The sequence below is a fragment of the Protopterus annectens genome, chromosome 10.part0 (genome assembly GCF_019279795.1).
Source record: "Protopterus annectens isolate FY-2018-M chromosome 10.part0, PAN1.0, whole genome shotgun sequence".
NCBI classification, from domain to species: Eukaryota; Metazoa; Chordata; order Ceratodontiformes; family Protopteridae; genus Protopterus; species Protopterus annectens.
This window is the reverse complement of record NC_056744.1, coordinates 948,738,800-948,751,360: the sequence shown is the minus strand read 5'-3', so window position 1 is coordinate 948,751,360 and position 12,561 is coordinate 948,738,800.

Below are 12,561 nucleotides of genomic sequence, written 5' to 3'. Positions count from 1 at the left end.
GTGGGTAAGCATTCCTTGCAGTGTGGTTTCGATGCTTTCACTGGATCAGTTATTCGCAGGCACGCCTGGCTTAAGGATCAGAGTTTGTTTGAGCATGTTAAAGCTAGAATTTTGGATGCTCCTTTACAGTCTGAAGTTTTGTTTGGTCCTCCTGTGGAGTCTGTCTTAAAGAAAATGGAAGACAAGGCTAAGTCTAGACTGTTAAAGATTTTTTGCAGGTGCAGCCCCCTAAGTTTAGCAGAAATTGGCCTTCTAAGGGATGGGCTTACCCTTCTTCTGATTTACAGTCTAGGGGCAGATCTAGGCGTGGTAGGGGCAGAGCTCAGGGTTCCTTCAGGCCTAGAACGTGGAGTTCCCCTGCACCATCTACAAGTGAGGGCAGGGGCCAGTCCTTTCGTAAACAGGCCCAATGACCTGCATCTTCAGCTGCCAGATCCCTCCTGTCTGGCAGCTCCTTTGGGAGGAAAGTTAGCACTTTTCAAGCAAAACTGGCTTTTAGTCACCCAGGACAAATGGGTATTGGACATTATAAACCGAGGCTACAAGTTTTATTTCCACACATTGCCTCCTTTCAAAGGCATGCCAGACGTTCCTCCTCAGCAAAGAGTAGAGGCACACAAACAGATTTCTTTACTTCTTCAAATGGGGGCTATACAGCAGGTTCCTATGTCAGAAGTGAGCCTAGGATTTTCTTCTCGCCTGTTTCTTGTACCAAAGAAAGGAAACACTTGGAGACCACTTTTGGATTTATCTATCCTCAACACATACCTGGACATTCCAAAATTCAAAATGTTGACGTTGCAACAACCTCTGCCTCTGTTGGGCAAAGACCACTGGATGGTGACTCTGGATCTCAAAGAGGCTTATCTTCATGTTCCTATCAGACCCAGTTGCAGGAGATTCCTGCGTTTTCGGGCTGGGACTTTACATTATCAGTTCTCTGCATTGCCCTTTGGCTTATCTACTGTGTCCAGGGTGTTCACAAAGGTTCTGGCCCCGGTGATAGCCTTCTTAAGGTTAAGAGGAATACAAATTTATCCTTATTTGGACGATTGCCTGATTCTGGCTCAAGACGAAAACAAGCTTCTTCACCATCTACAGTATGTTATGGCAGTGTTAAGGTGCCTAGGGTATTCTGTGAACGAAACAAAGTCCAGTCTAGTACCCTCTCAGGAAATGTGCTTTCTGGGTGTGAGACTGAATACAGCTTCCCAGATGGCTTTTTTGACCCCGGACAAGCAAAGAAACCTTACGCTTTACTTCCAGCAATTGTCTCTACGGTCCAGGCTGACTGCAAGGACAGTCCTTCAAGCCTTGGGGTTCATGGCATCTTGTATTCTGGTGCTTCCCAATGCCAAACTGCATATGAGGAAGCTACAATGGTATCTCAAATGTATGGACACAACACTGCCACGATCTGGACACTGTCATTCAAATAATACCTTGCATTCAAAAGGAATTTTTGTGGTGGGCTCAGGAATGTCATCTAAACAAGGGACTCTCTGTGACCCGACCAGAGGTGAGTCAGATCTTAACGACAGATGCCTCGGACAAGGCTTGGGGAGCACACCTCAATGGAAAGTGGGTTCAAGACACGTGGCCTGCCAGACTTCAACATTTTCATATCAACTTGAAGGAGATGTTAGCAGTCCAATTTGCATTGATGGCTTTCAAGGATTTACTTCACCCGGGACAAGTGTTGATTCAAACAGACAACACAACTGTCATGTGGTACATCAACAAGCAAGGGGGAACCCATTCGTACCCTCTTTGCAGACAAGCTATGATTCTGTGGGAGACTGCTCTCAGTATGCACCTCACTCTTCAGGCAAGGTTTCTGCCAGGAGCACAGAACTCCTTAGCAGATGTTTTGAGCAGACAGATGGTGGATCCCCACGAGTGGAAGTTGGATCCTCATGTATTTCAACAGTTGACAGTGATATGGGGGACTCCAGACCTAGATCTGTTCGCTTCTCCACTAAATTTCCAGTTGCCAAAGTTTTGCACGAAGATGTTTCATCCCACAGCTTGGAAAGTGGATGCTCTATCATTCAGTTGGAGCAATCTTCACGTCTATGCCTTTCCTCCTCTGCCTCTCCTTTCCGAGGTGCTCTTGAAGGTCAGACAAGACAAGCCCTCCATGATTCTAATAGCTCCAGATTGGCCTTGACAGCACTGGTACCCTCTGCTGAGGAGTTTAGTACGGGAGCCTCCTTGGCCTTTGCCTTCAATTCCACACCTTTTGTCTCAGGCGGGCAATCATTTCCTCAATGTCAGGATTCAGTCCCTGCATCTAACAGCCTGGCATATTCTGTTCTAGAACCTGGAGGGTCGAAGCTTCCTCAACAAGTTTTGAATGTTATTTTGGAGGCCAGAAGGCCTAGTACAAGGAAAGTTTATGCTGATAAATGGAGGAGATTTCTTATTTGGAGCACAGCAAGGAGTTTTGATGTTTCCAGGCCTAATTTGAATGTTTCTCTTCAATATCTTACAGAATTATTAGACAAAGGTTTGTCTTTCTCCTCTGTAAAAGTTCATGCTGCAGCCATTTCTGCTCACTATGACTGTGACCCACCATTATTCTCTCATCCTTTGTTTAAGCAATTCCTTAGAGGGGCAAAGAACATAAGACCCTCACGTAGAGCTCCTACTCCTTCCTGGGATCTCAATTTTGTGTTGGAAAAACTTACCTTACCTCCTTTTGAACCTGCAGCTACGTCTGAGTTAAAGTTTTTGTCTTGGAAGACTGCTTTTTTGTTGGCCATTACGTCTGCTAGAAGGGTTTCTGAATTACAGGCTCTCATGGCAGTTGAGCCCTTCCTGATTTTTCATAAGGATAGGGTATCTCTGCGTACTAACCCTACTTTTATGCCTAAAGTGGTTTCAAATGTGGCCTTGAACCAATCTATTCATTTGCCTACTTTTTATGCTGATCCCCAAAATAAAGGGGAGAACATTTTGCACACTTTGGATATTCACAGGCAGTTGCGTTATTATTTGAGCAGGACTAAAAGTTTCAGACAGTCTCAACAGTTATTTGTTTCTTTTGCTTTGAGCTCTCAGGGGAAACCTGTTTCTAAACAAACTATTTCTAAGTGGATTGGTCATTGTATTGCCTTTTGTTATTCTCAACATGGTAAGGAGATTCCGGCTGGAATCAGACCTCATTCCACTAGGGCTACTGCCACTTCTACTGCTTTTTTGAGGGGGGTAGCTACCAAAGATATTTTGGAAGCAGCTACTTGGAGTTCAGTGCACACTTTTTCTAAACATTACCATCTCCCTCTCTATTCCAAATCTAGGGCTGGGTTTGTCACTGCAGTCTTGCAGGGCTTATTAGCAGCTCCCAATGCCTTATGATTTGGCCAACCTCCCTTTACTTTTGCTTTGGGATTCTACCCACAGGTTATGACTGCAGCAATGTGAGATGAAGAACATAGTACAGTTTTGTACCTACCATAAATGTAGATGTTCGAAGATCCACATTGCTGCAGTCCAATTTACCCTCCCTCCTTCCCCTCTGTAGCTTGGAGTGGTTGTTTGGTTTAGGTTGTAGATATTGTTTGTACATGGGTTTTGGAGGTTTTTTCTATTTTAGGCTGTGGCCTTTCTTTTTGGGCCTTCTGACATCTGGGGCAAGAAAAGACTGAGGATATGACGTTGGTCATGCGCTTTAATACCGGGACGCACTGACGTCAGATCTGAGCGCCCATGACCGACGCCAGCCTAATACTTTGGTATTCGGGCCGACCGAGGATAGCGGACTACCCACAGGTTATGACTGCAGCAATGTGGATCTTCGAGCATCTACATTTATGGTAGGTACAAAACTGTACTTTTCAAGTGCTGAAATAACTGATGGGGTGGTTTGGTGGTTTTTAATTATAAAACTGTTAATCAATAAAGCAGATATGCATTGGAGGTTCCTTACCACACTTATCCATGATCAAATTTGCAGCAACCCTTACCACGCTCTCCATTATCTTCACCAGTAGTTTAGACACCATTTACATACGTAATGCATCTAATACTTTATTTCTTATATATTTTTATATCTCGTATATTAGTTCTATAATTTATTTGCCAAGTATTTTGCTTTTTTTCTGTCTCAGTTATGACTAAAAAATCAGTCATCGATCTTGGTTGACAAATGGTAAATAAATAGAACATTTCCATATTAAGTGTTATACTTACCATGCTGGCTGCCAATTGTTTTCTTCTCAGTGCAAGAAGTTACTGATTATGCTAGGTAATATATCAACATAAGTGTTATTTACCACTCTTTATGGCAATGTTTGTGACATATAGCTCTGGATATTGCAGATGAGCACGATAGCCAAATAATAATCCTATGTTGTTATAAAGATGAAACTTAATGGGGAAACCATTTAGATGTATGTCCGTTCCAAAAGAATAACATTACAATGTCACTGCAAGAAGAGAAGTCACAGAAGTGTCATATGATTCTTTTCAGAAAAAATGGCTGTAAAAATCTCAAGGGGATAGATATGAATGCAGGGAAATATCTTATCAGCTTAAACCAGTTCTTAAGTGGAGACATTGAACATTATACGTTGGATAAGAGAAGAAGAAGAATGTGATTCATGGCAAAGAACACTAGTAAACTTAAGTCTCTCATCCTTGAGATTGTCAAAGGATATCCAGGTATGGGAAATGCCAAGACCCACACTCGTTTATTACCTATGGAATTTGCAGGTCATTTTTTATCAGTTCTTGAATTTTCAGCTAATGTTCCTTATTTCGCACACAATTTATTACAAAACTAGACACACACACACACACACACACACACACACACACACACACACACTTGCATGTGAGTGTTTGTGTTTGTGTGCGGGTTCCCTACAGAAGCTCAAAATACTGAAATCTTGAATTTCAGTATTTCGAGCCCAAGAAGCCAAATCCACAGAACAACAAACATTTAGAAGTGCAAAATTCAAAACCCTGAATACCGGCGGTTTTGAATTTCTCGCTTCTAAACTTCCACTGGGGCATGTCTTCAGGTAAGTATGTGTGTGTGTTAAGGGGTTTGGGTAGGGGCTGTGGTGTGTGTCAGTGTGTTTTGTTGCTGTGATGTGTGTGTGCGAGGAGAATGTAGCTTGCGTGATGGTTTGTGTGTGTATATAGTGCGACCTCTGAGTGAGAATATTTAAGTAGAGGTGGTGTGGGGGGTGGGGGGGTGGAGGGGTTCTTTCATGTAGTAGACAGATTGTGTGTGTGTGTGTGTGTGTGTGTGTGTGTGTGTGTGTGTGTGTGTGTGTGTGTGTGTGTGTGTGTGTGTGTGTAGTAGTACCGTGAAATTCAAAACCTCCGGTATTCGAGGTTTTGAATTTCGTGGTTTTCAGGTTTCGTTGTTGTATGGATTTGGCTTCTTGGGCTCCAGATACTGAAATTCGAGATTTCAGTATTTTGAGCTTCTGAAGTGAATCCGTGCATGTATATGTGCACATGTGCACGCACATACGCCCATATACATATTGTGTTGAATGATAGCTCATTGTTGTTACAGTCTCCATATACACTGCAGTTGCATTTATCACTCTGGCTGCAAACAAGCCTTGAGAAATCCATTTCTTTATATTGTTATTAAACAAATAAATACAATAAAGAGACTAAACAGCAATTTATCATTCACAATAGGAGTAATGCAACCACATTCACTGGAGCCAGAAAAAGAAACATTTTTTATTGTCCATCATCTTATATAGCACTTTGGAAAAAGCGGACACTAGCAAAATCATGCATAGCCTGACAAATGAATAAATTTCATCAAGTCTTTTAGCTGCTCACTGTCACTGTTTAAGCATACCTTCAAGTTATTAGCTGAGGAGTAGTGTTTTAATAAAGACATGATGATGGTGAATGCTATACTGTGTGCAGACAGAGTTTTATTTCATCACATTGTATGGGAGAAACTGAGACCAAAGATGCATTTTATCTGTTTCCTTTATGACTTCTTAATGCCTCATGAAAGAAAGAGATGACAGAGAGCCCGCTGCTCTTCAAAAGGCTGTATGGCACTCTCATGGTTCTCCTGTGGGATAAGATGGCAAACAAAAAGGCTATAAACTGAGCTTTCTCTGTATTAATTAAGAACTTAAAGAGTTGGCTTCAAGTTTTTACAACAGGAAACAAAAAATGTGGGATGTCAAAACGACAGATTCTTTTAGGGCACTTAACTTATGCACACAGGGTAACTGGGCTGGGAAGACATTCATAAAGGCCAGTGGTGGTGTGCTGAAAGCAAAAACAATGATAAACGTCAGTGGGTGAGTGAATAGGAGGAAAGCAAGAAAGACGTGAGAAGATGGACATATACACACAACAATATGATGGAATAGCCTCTAGCATGGCAAGTGACTGTCTGGCTAGCCTCTAAACTGTCCTTCATTTTAAGGGATATCGCTGACTTTGTCTATACATTTTTCTCTGCTCCTTCTGAATTCCTTGATACTTTTAAGAAAGATGGTCATTTGCAGTGAAATAATGACATTCACTAAAGTTTAAAGACTTGATTTATTACAGAACATTTATGTGAATTAATGCTCTTTTATTCTCTAGAGATTCTAAATCATTGGTGATAATATTTAAAAAGTGTCTCTATTTTGTTTTTTTGCCCATGTCTATTTTGCCTTTGTGTGATTCTGCTGCTGGGAATCATAAAGTTATCTGTTCAGCCAGTAGTGTGCTGTACATGGATATATCTGTGGAAGAAATACCTCAGATGCAAATAGTTCATATCACTATCGAAAGAAACATCAAGGAAAAGTAAACTGAGGGATGTTATATTCCTTATGCTGTCGCCAGTCTTTCCTGTAGTTTGTCTGAAGGAATGGACTATGTTTTCTTCATGATTTGCAGCAAAGCAGCTGCTAATGTATTACTTAGGTTAATAATAAAGGTCACCATGACAGGAAGATAAATAGGCAGATAGTACTGAGACTAAGGCAGTTTAGCATTTCACTGAAAGCTGTATATTTACCTAGTATAAAGGATGATACTGCTGACTTGCTGTCTCACTTTCAGGTTCATGGATTCAGAATTCTAGGCATGGGGCACATGAGGCAGAAGAAGCTTTTGTTTGTGAGTTTCATTGAGAGAATTGGAAATGCTGCTACTTCACTCCTAGTCTTCTTGGACTATGAAAGTTAACATGTACACAATCAGCTTAATTAAGGAGTTGTTGAACAGAGGGGGGTTTAAATGGGTAATGGGGCAGAAGTGGTAAAGCATGACTGTACAAGGTAGCAATAACTTCTCCAGAAGAGTCACAGCAGGTCAGTTATTTGGCACAGAACTGGGAATGAGGTTGAAGAGGGAAAGATCTCACGAAGTACTGACCATCACAAAGATTACTAAAGGGCTAAAAGAGGAACAAATGCTAAAGGCAGCAGGGAATGAAAGGGGCAATTAAGATCCAGTGGTGAATGTGGGCACCCAGTAGATCTGCATAGATATTTATGAAGCAGGGATGTCCTTGGCGTTGAGCCTGCCTGTTCAGTGAACATTTCTGCAAGTAAACAGAATACTTTGGAATAGGAGAAAAGGAAGGTTTGTTTCCTTCTAGGAAGGCATGTTGCAGTATGTGGGACACAACTATTACTCGGAATGGGTAAGTCTAAGGTAGAACAATATTTGTTGTCCTACAGTAATGGAAGAACAGGGCACTTGTCCTGTAGCAGCTGTGGAAAGATGGTAATGGAGTAAATGGGTACTGGAGTTCTTTAAGGAGTAGATCTTCAGGCATCAATATAGGAAATATTGATGGAAGGTAGTCTGAATTTAGTAAAGACAAAACTGATTCATCAAGGGCTGAAGGAGACACAGTTTTGGAAATACTTTTTCTGATGATGCAAAATTCTACACTTGTGTTATGGAGAAAACAGAGACCCTAAAGCTTGTGAAAAGATGGATGTCAGAGAGAAGGCTAGAGTATACTATTGTGTCATACAAAGATATATGGACATAAAATAAATAAATGCATGCATCTAAATTCATAGAAATATGTGTACTTAGAGAAATTCTACAAATGAAGGTGGACAGAAGACCAAGCAAGCCTATGGCAACCAAATTAGCATGCATTAAAAAAAAAAGATGGAAAGAAGACAGAATAGCATATTAATGCAAGGAGAAGGCCTCATCACTAGAAAGACGACAGATGTGGTATGGATTAAAAGTCATTAATAACTGAACCACAGCTGTGCATTTTAGGAGCTGGAGTTTTCTTGCTTGAACTGGATGTCAAAGACTGACATCAAATGGAGAGGACTAACTACTGGTGTTTGTATATGCATTGTTTTCAAAATATCAGAGATGATATGCCTTGAGGGAATTTCATGAGAAATATCACTACAGCCCAGTTATAGCACTGGATGCCTGAAGACTTATTTATCTGTCACATACTTTTCACCAGGTGTATTTTGTGTAGTCCTACATAATCCAAGTATGAGTGTGGAGATAGAGGTTGTAAAATGGATGACACAATCAATACAGTTAATAAGAGTTATGCATGATGGCTTGAAAAATGTGTGTGTGTGGGTAGGTGCATTCTGATAAAAAGCAAGTGCTTGTCAGAACAAGAGGACAGTTCATATTCCTGTATCATACGTGTGTGTGTGTGTGTGTGTGTGTGTGTGTGTGTGTGTGTGTGTGTGTGTGTGTGTGTATACAGATATATATATATATATATATATATATATATATATATATATATATATATATATATATATATAAAAATGTATACATGTTGGTGATATAACAAGATACATGTTTTGTCTGGAAAATGCATCACATTGCGGGTGTCATAGATGAAGAGTAATACAAATTAGTTGTGGTGGCTTTGTAAGGCAAATTAAGGGTAATACTTTTAGATAAAAAAGGTGAAATTTTAAAGGACAAAGGATATCTATCATAACAAATTGAAGGCTGACTGAATGACCGTGTACTTGCCGACTTCATGGGAGGAAAACTGATTGCTCTAAAGGAATATGTCAATATGTAATGACTGGTTGAAAGTGGAATCTGTATGTCGTAGCTAGGCATGATACTATGGATTCAGCATATTGTGGACAGAGCTGGATGTTTAGGTTTATATAGTTCTTGAATGAAAAAAATCTTCTGAATGTTTAAATAATACATTAAGGTGGATAGTGATATTTAAATTTCTCTGGCAAGTGTTAATATATTATATAAGTTATCAAATAAGTGCAGTATACCTTGCAAGGACAATAGGGTAAGACAGCAACAAAGTGAAAACTCACTCCTATGTAGCAAATTCAGTTATGTTTCATTTCTCTTTGTTATAACGATTCCTCCTCCACCTGCAGGATTGGAGAGGTATGAGCCATAGCGGTGAAACAATGCCCCAACATTTAAAACATTTAAAATACCTCAAGCTTGTTTTTTAATGGTTACCCACAATGCACCTGGTTTATAAATATGGTAATAAAAAAAAGGAAAGCCATGAAGATGAGGAAAAGGACAAAGGTGAATGAAATTAGAAAGGCAATGGGAGATTGGTTAAGAATATGACATGCATATAATGAGGATATTTCTACTATAAATATTGAGTGGTTGGTTATGCAAAAGTTGCAGGACATGAGAAAAGCTGACATCAGGCATGACATCACAGGGAAGGAGTGAATATTTCAATAATACAACTTGATGATCAAGGCTTGTTGTTTTAGCCAGGTACAAGCCTGACAGAAGATGAATGGTTTCAACATGCAGCGACTGTATATGAATCTTTAAATTTATCTGCAAAAAGAATGTGAAAATGGTCAGAATGGCTAAAAATATAATGAAGTCAGCGATAGTTCCTTGTTAGTGGAATAAAAAACATTGAAACTGCCAGGTGAGTACATTGTGGTTTATGATGCAGATAGGGAAGATTTTGTAACACTTAAAACAAACAAAAAAAAATTCTGAAGTTATTTTATGTACAGGGGACCTAAATACTGAGTACCATAAGACATTACAGTTCTGAAGAAAGTTTATGAATATTCAGTACCTTCTGAGTTTACATATATAAGAAAAGGTCTTGCATTTCTCACCATACTCACCTTTATTTGCCAAAAAATGTATATTTTCTAAATTGTGTGCAAATTTTTGCCAGGATTTCTGAAATGAGATAGTAGTGGCATCCTTATTCATTCAGAATAGTTCATCTGATCTTTCTTTTTCTGGTCCCCCTGACCTCATGTTTACTGGCCCCCAGTACCCAATGTTTATGCTGGGTCCACCAGCTGCTCTCCAACCCCTCCTCCTCCTCCCCTGGACTTAATCCACTATTACTGGGGCCAGTTAAGGACCCAGAGCATGTCCTGCAGTCTTGGCTAATCTGTGCTTCCTTCCAGGGGGAGGATTTTTTTTAATGAACTACCCATTTCCTTTCCCAGTCCTGCATGCTTGTTAATTACATCCAAGGGCACCTCCCCACTTTGACCATGCCTTCCCTTAGGGAGTATATCAACGAGCTCTGTCCAACCATGGATGGGCGTGCTCATCCTTTCCCTACCACTCCATCAGTCACCTGACCATACTCGTGTCGTCTGGGCAGTAGTTAGGGCTTTAGCCCTCTATACCACTAGAGCAGCTTTTCTCTCTTTTTCTTAATAAGATTATGCAGTTTCATGCATTGTATTTGTTGTCCTGTTTTAGTAAAGACTTATTAAAAGTTGACATTTATTACAACAGCGTATAAATACAAGATGATGCTTTAAGAGATAATTATAGATATGGAATATTTTTGATCCATGCTTACCTCTGTCACCTCTTTAATACATAACTTATTTTTCACTATTGCTCAGGTAAATGTTCTGATCTCAAATGATCATCTTCGGATGTTAAAGCTTCTTCTGATGACTAGTATTAAAACTACTTGTGAAATGCAAACAAACTGGCCAACAATTATACGGTATAATAGAGAGTAATTGTAGCTACATAGCACAAGATCCCTAGTGGGATAATATATTGCTAAATGCAGTATTACAAGTAGCATTATTTCTGGGCAATTTGTAAATAAACATTTACTCTCTACATTTGTCATTGAAAATAATATTAATCATACCAGAAGAGGCATACTGGGAACACTAGGTGATAATTGTTATGGTGTACAATGTGACCTGCATGGCTTGGTCGATGTTATTTAACACTTAAGAAAATGATACCTTGCAGAACACCTTGGCATAGTTCAACTGAAGGTTGGCCCCTTTAAATGAGAATAATTTTAAGAATTACCAAACAGACCAAGAAAACAAACAGCTACAGGTGCCTTGGTTTTCAACTAACCTGTAGTTAACGTTTCATGATGTAGACCTGAAGAGATTTAAAGAGTTACTCATTAAAGTTAATTAAAACTTGGTAGCAAAAATCAAAAGCTGTCACATTTAGTTATGATTTCCACTAAATGATGAGAGATAAACCTTTTAAATACCTGAAAATAATTTGAATGCAAACACAGGACAATTAATTATTGCTGAAAGTTTTCAATAATTGGTCAGCATTAGCCATTCATTTCAGCAGACTGCATACCATCCTAAAGTAAAGTATCTTTTCTGTAGTGAAAATGGAATTTTCTGTTTAGGTTAATGATTTCTGCTGTGTTTCTGTTTGAATAACATAGCTTAGCAAATATTATGTTTTATTTTTTTACTCTATCAAACACTTATCCTTTTTGCCCAGGGCAGGGAACTGTTGTTTTCATGCCCTCACATTAACTTACATTTTTAGCATTTAATGTTTTAAAAGTCAACACAGATACTTAGTGATGTTTCAGTTGTCTCTTTGGTGGTCAAGCAAGACACATCATTACCAATTGTTTCAAGACTGAAAGGCAATGATTTGTGCTAAAATTTTAAATCAACTTGAAATTTCCCTGTCCAAAATAGTGTATTTTTATTATTACTATTATTATTGTTCTTACTGCCATTACTACTGCTAGTACTAGGATAAGTAATAGTGCTAAGCCAAAGCTGCATTAAGTCTATTTATGATTGTCATAGTTGCATAACAGATCTAAGTTAGTACTTACAAGTGTATGGGTACAAGTGTAAGTGTAAGTGACGAGAACCAGTAAGAGTGAAAGGGAAGGTCTACAAGAGGGTAGTGAGACCAGCTATGTTATATGGGTTGGAGACAGTGGCATTGACAAAAAGGAAGGAGTCAGAGCTGGATGTGGCAGAGTTAAAGATGTTAAGATTTGCACTGGGTGTGATGTGGGTAGACAGTATTAGGAATAAGTATATTAGAGGGTCAGCCCATGTAGCCCATGTTGGACAGTTTGGAGACAAAGCCAGAGAGGTGAGATTGCGTTGGGTTGGACATGTGCTGAGGAGGGATGATGGGTATATTGGGGAAAAAGATGTTAAGGATGAAGCTGCCAGGTAAGAAGAAAAGAGGAAGGCCTAAGATAAGGTTTATGGATGTGGTGAGCGAGGACATGCAGGTGGTTGGTGTGATAAAGTAAGATGCAGAGGACAGGAAGAAATGGAAACAGATGATCCGCTGTGGTGACCCCTAATGGGAACAGCTGAAAGA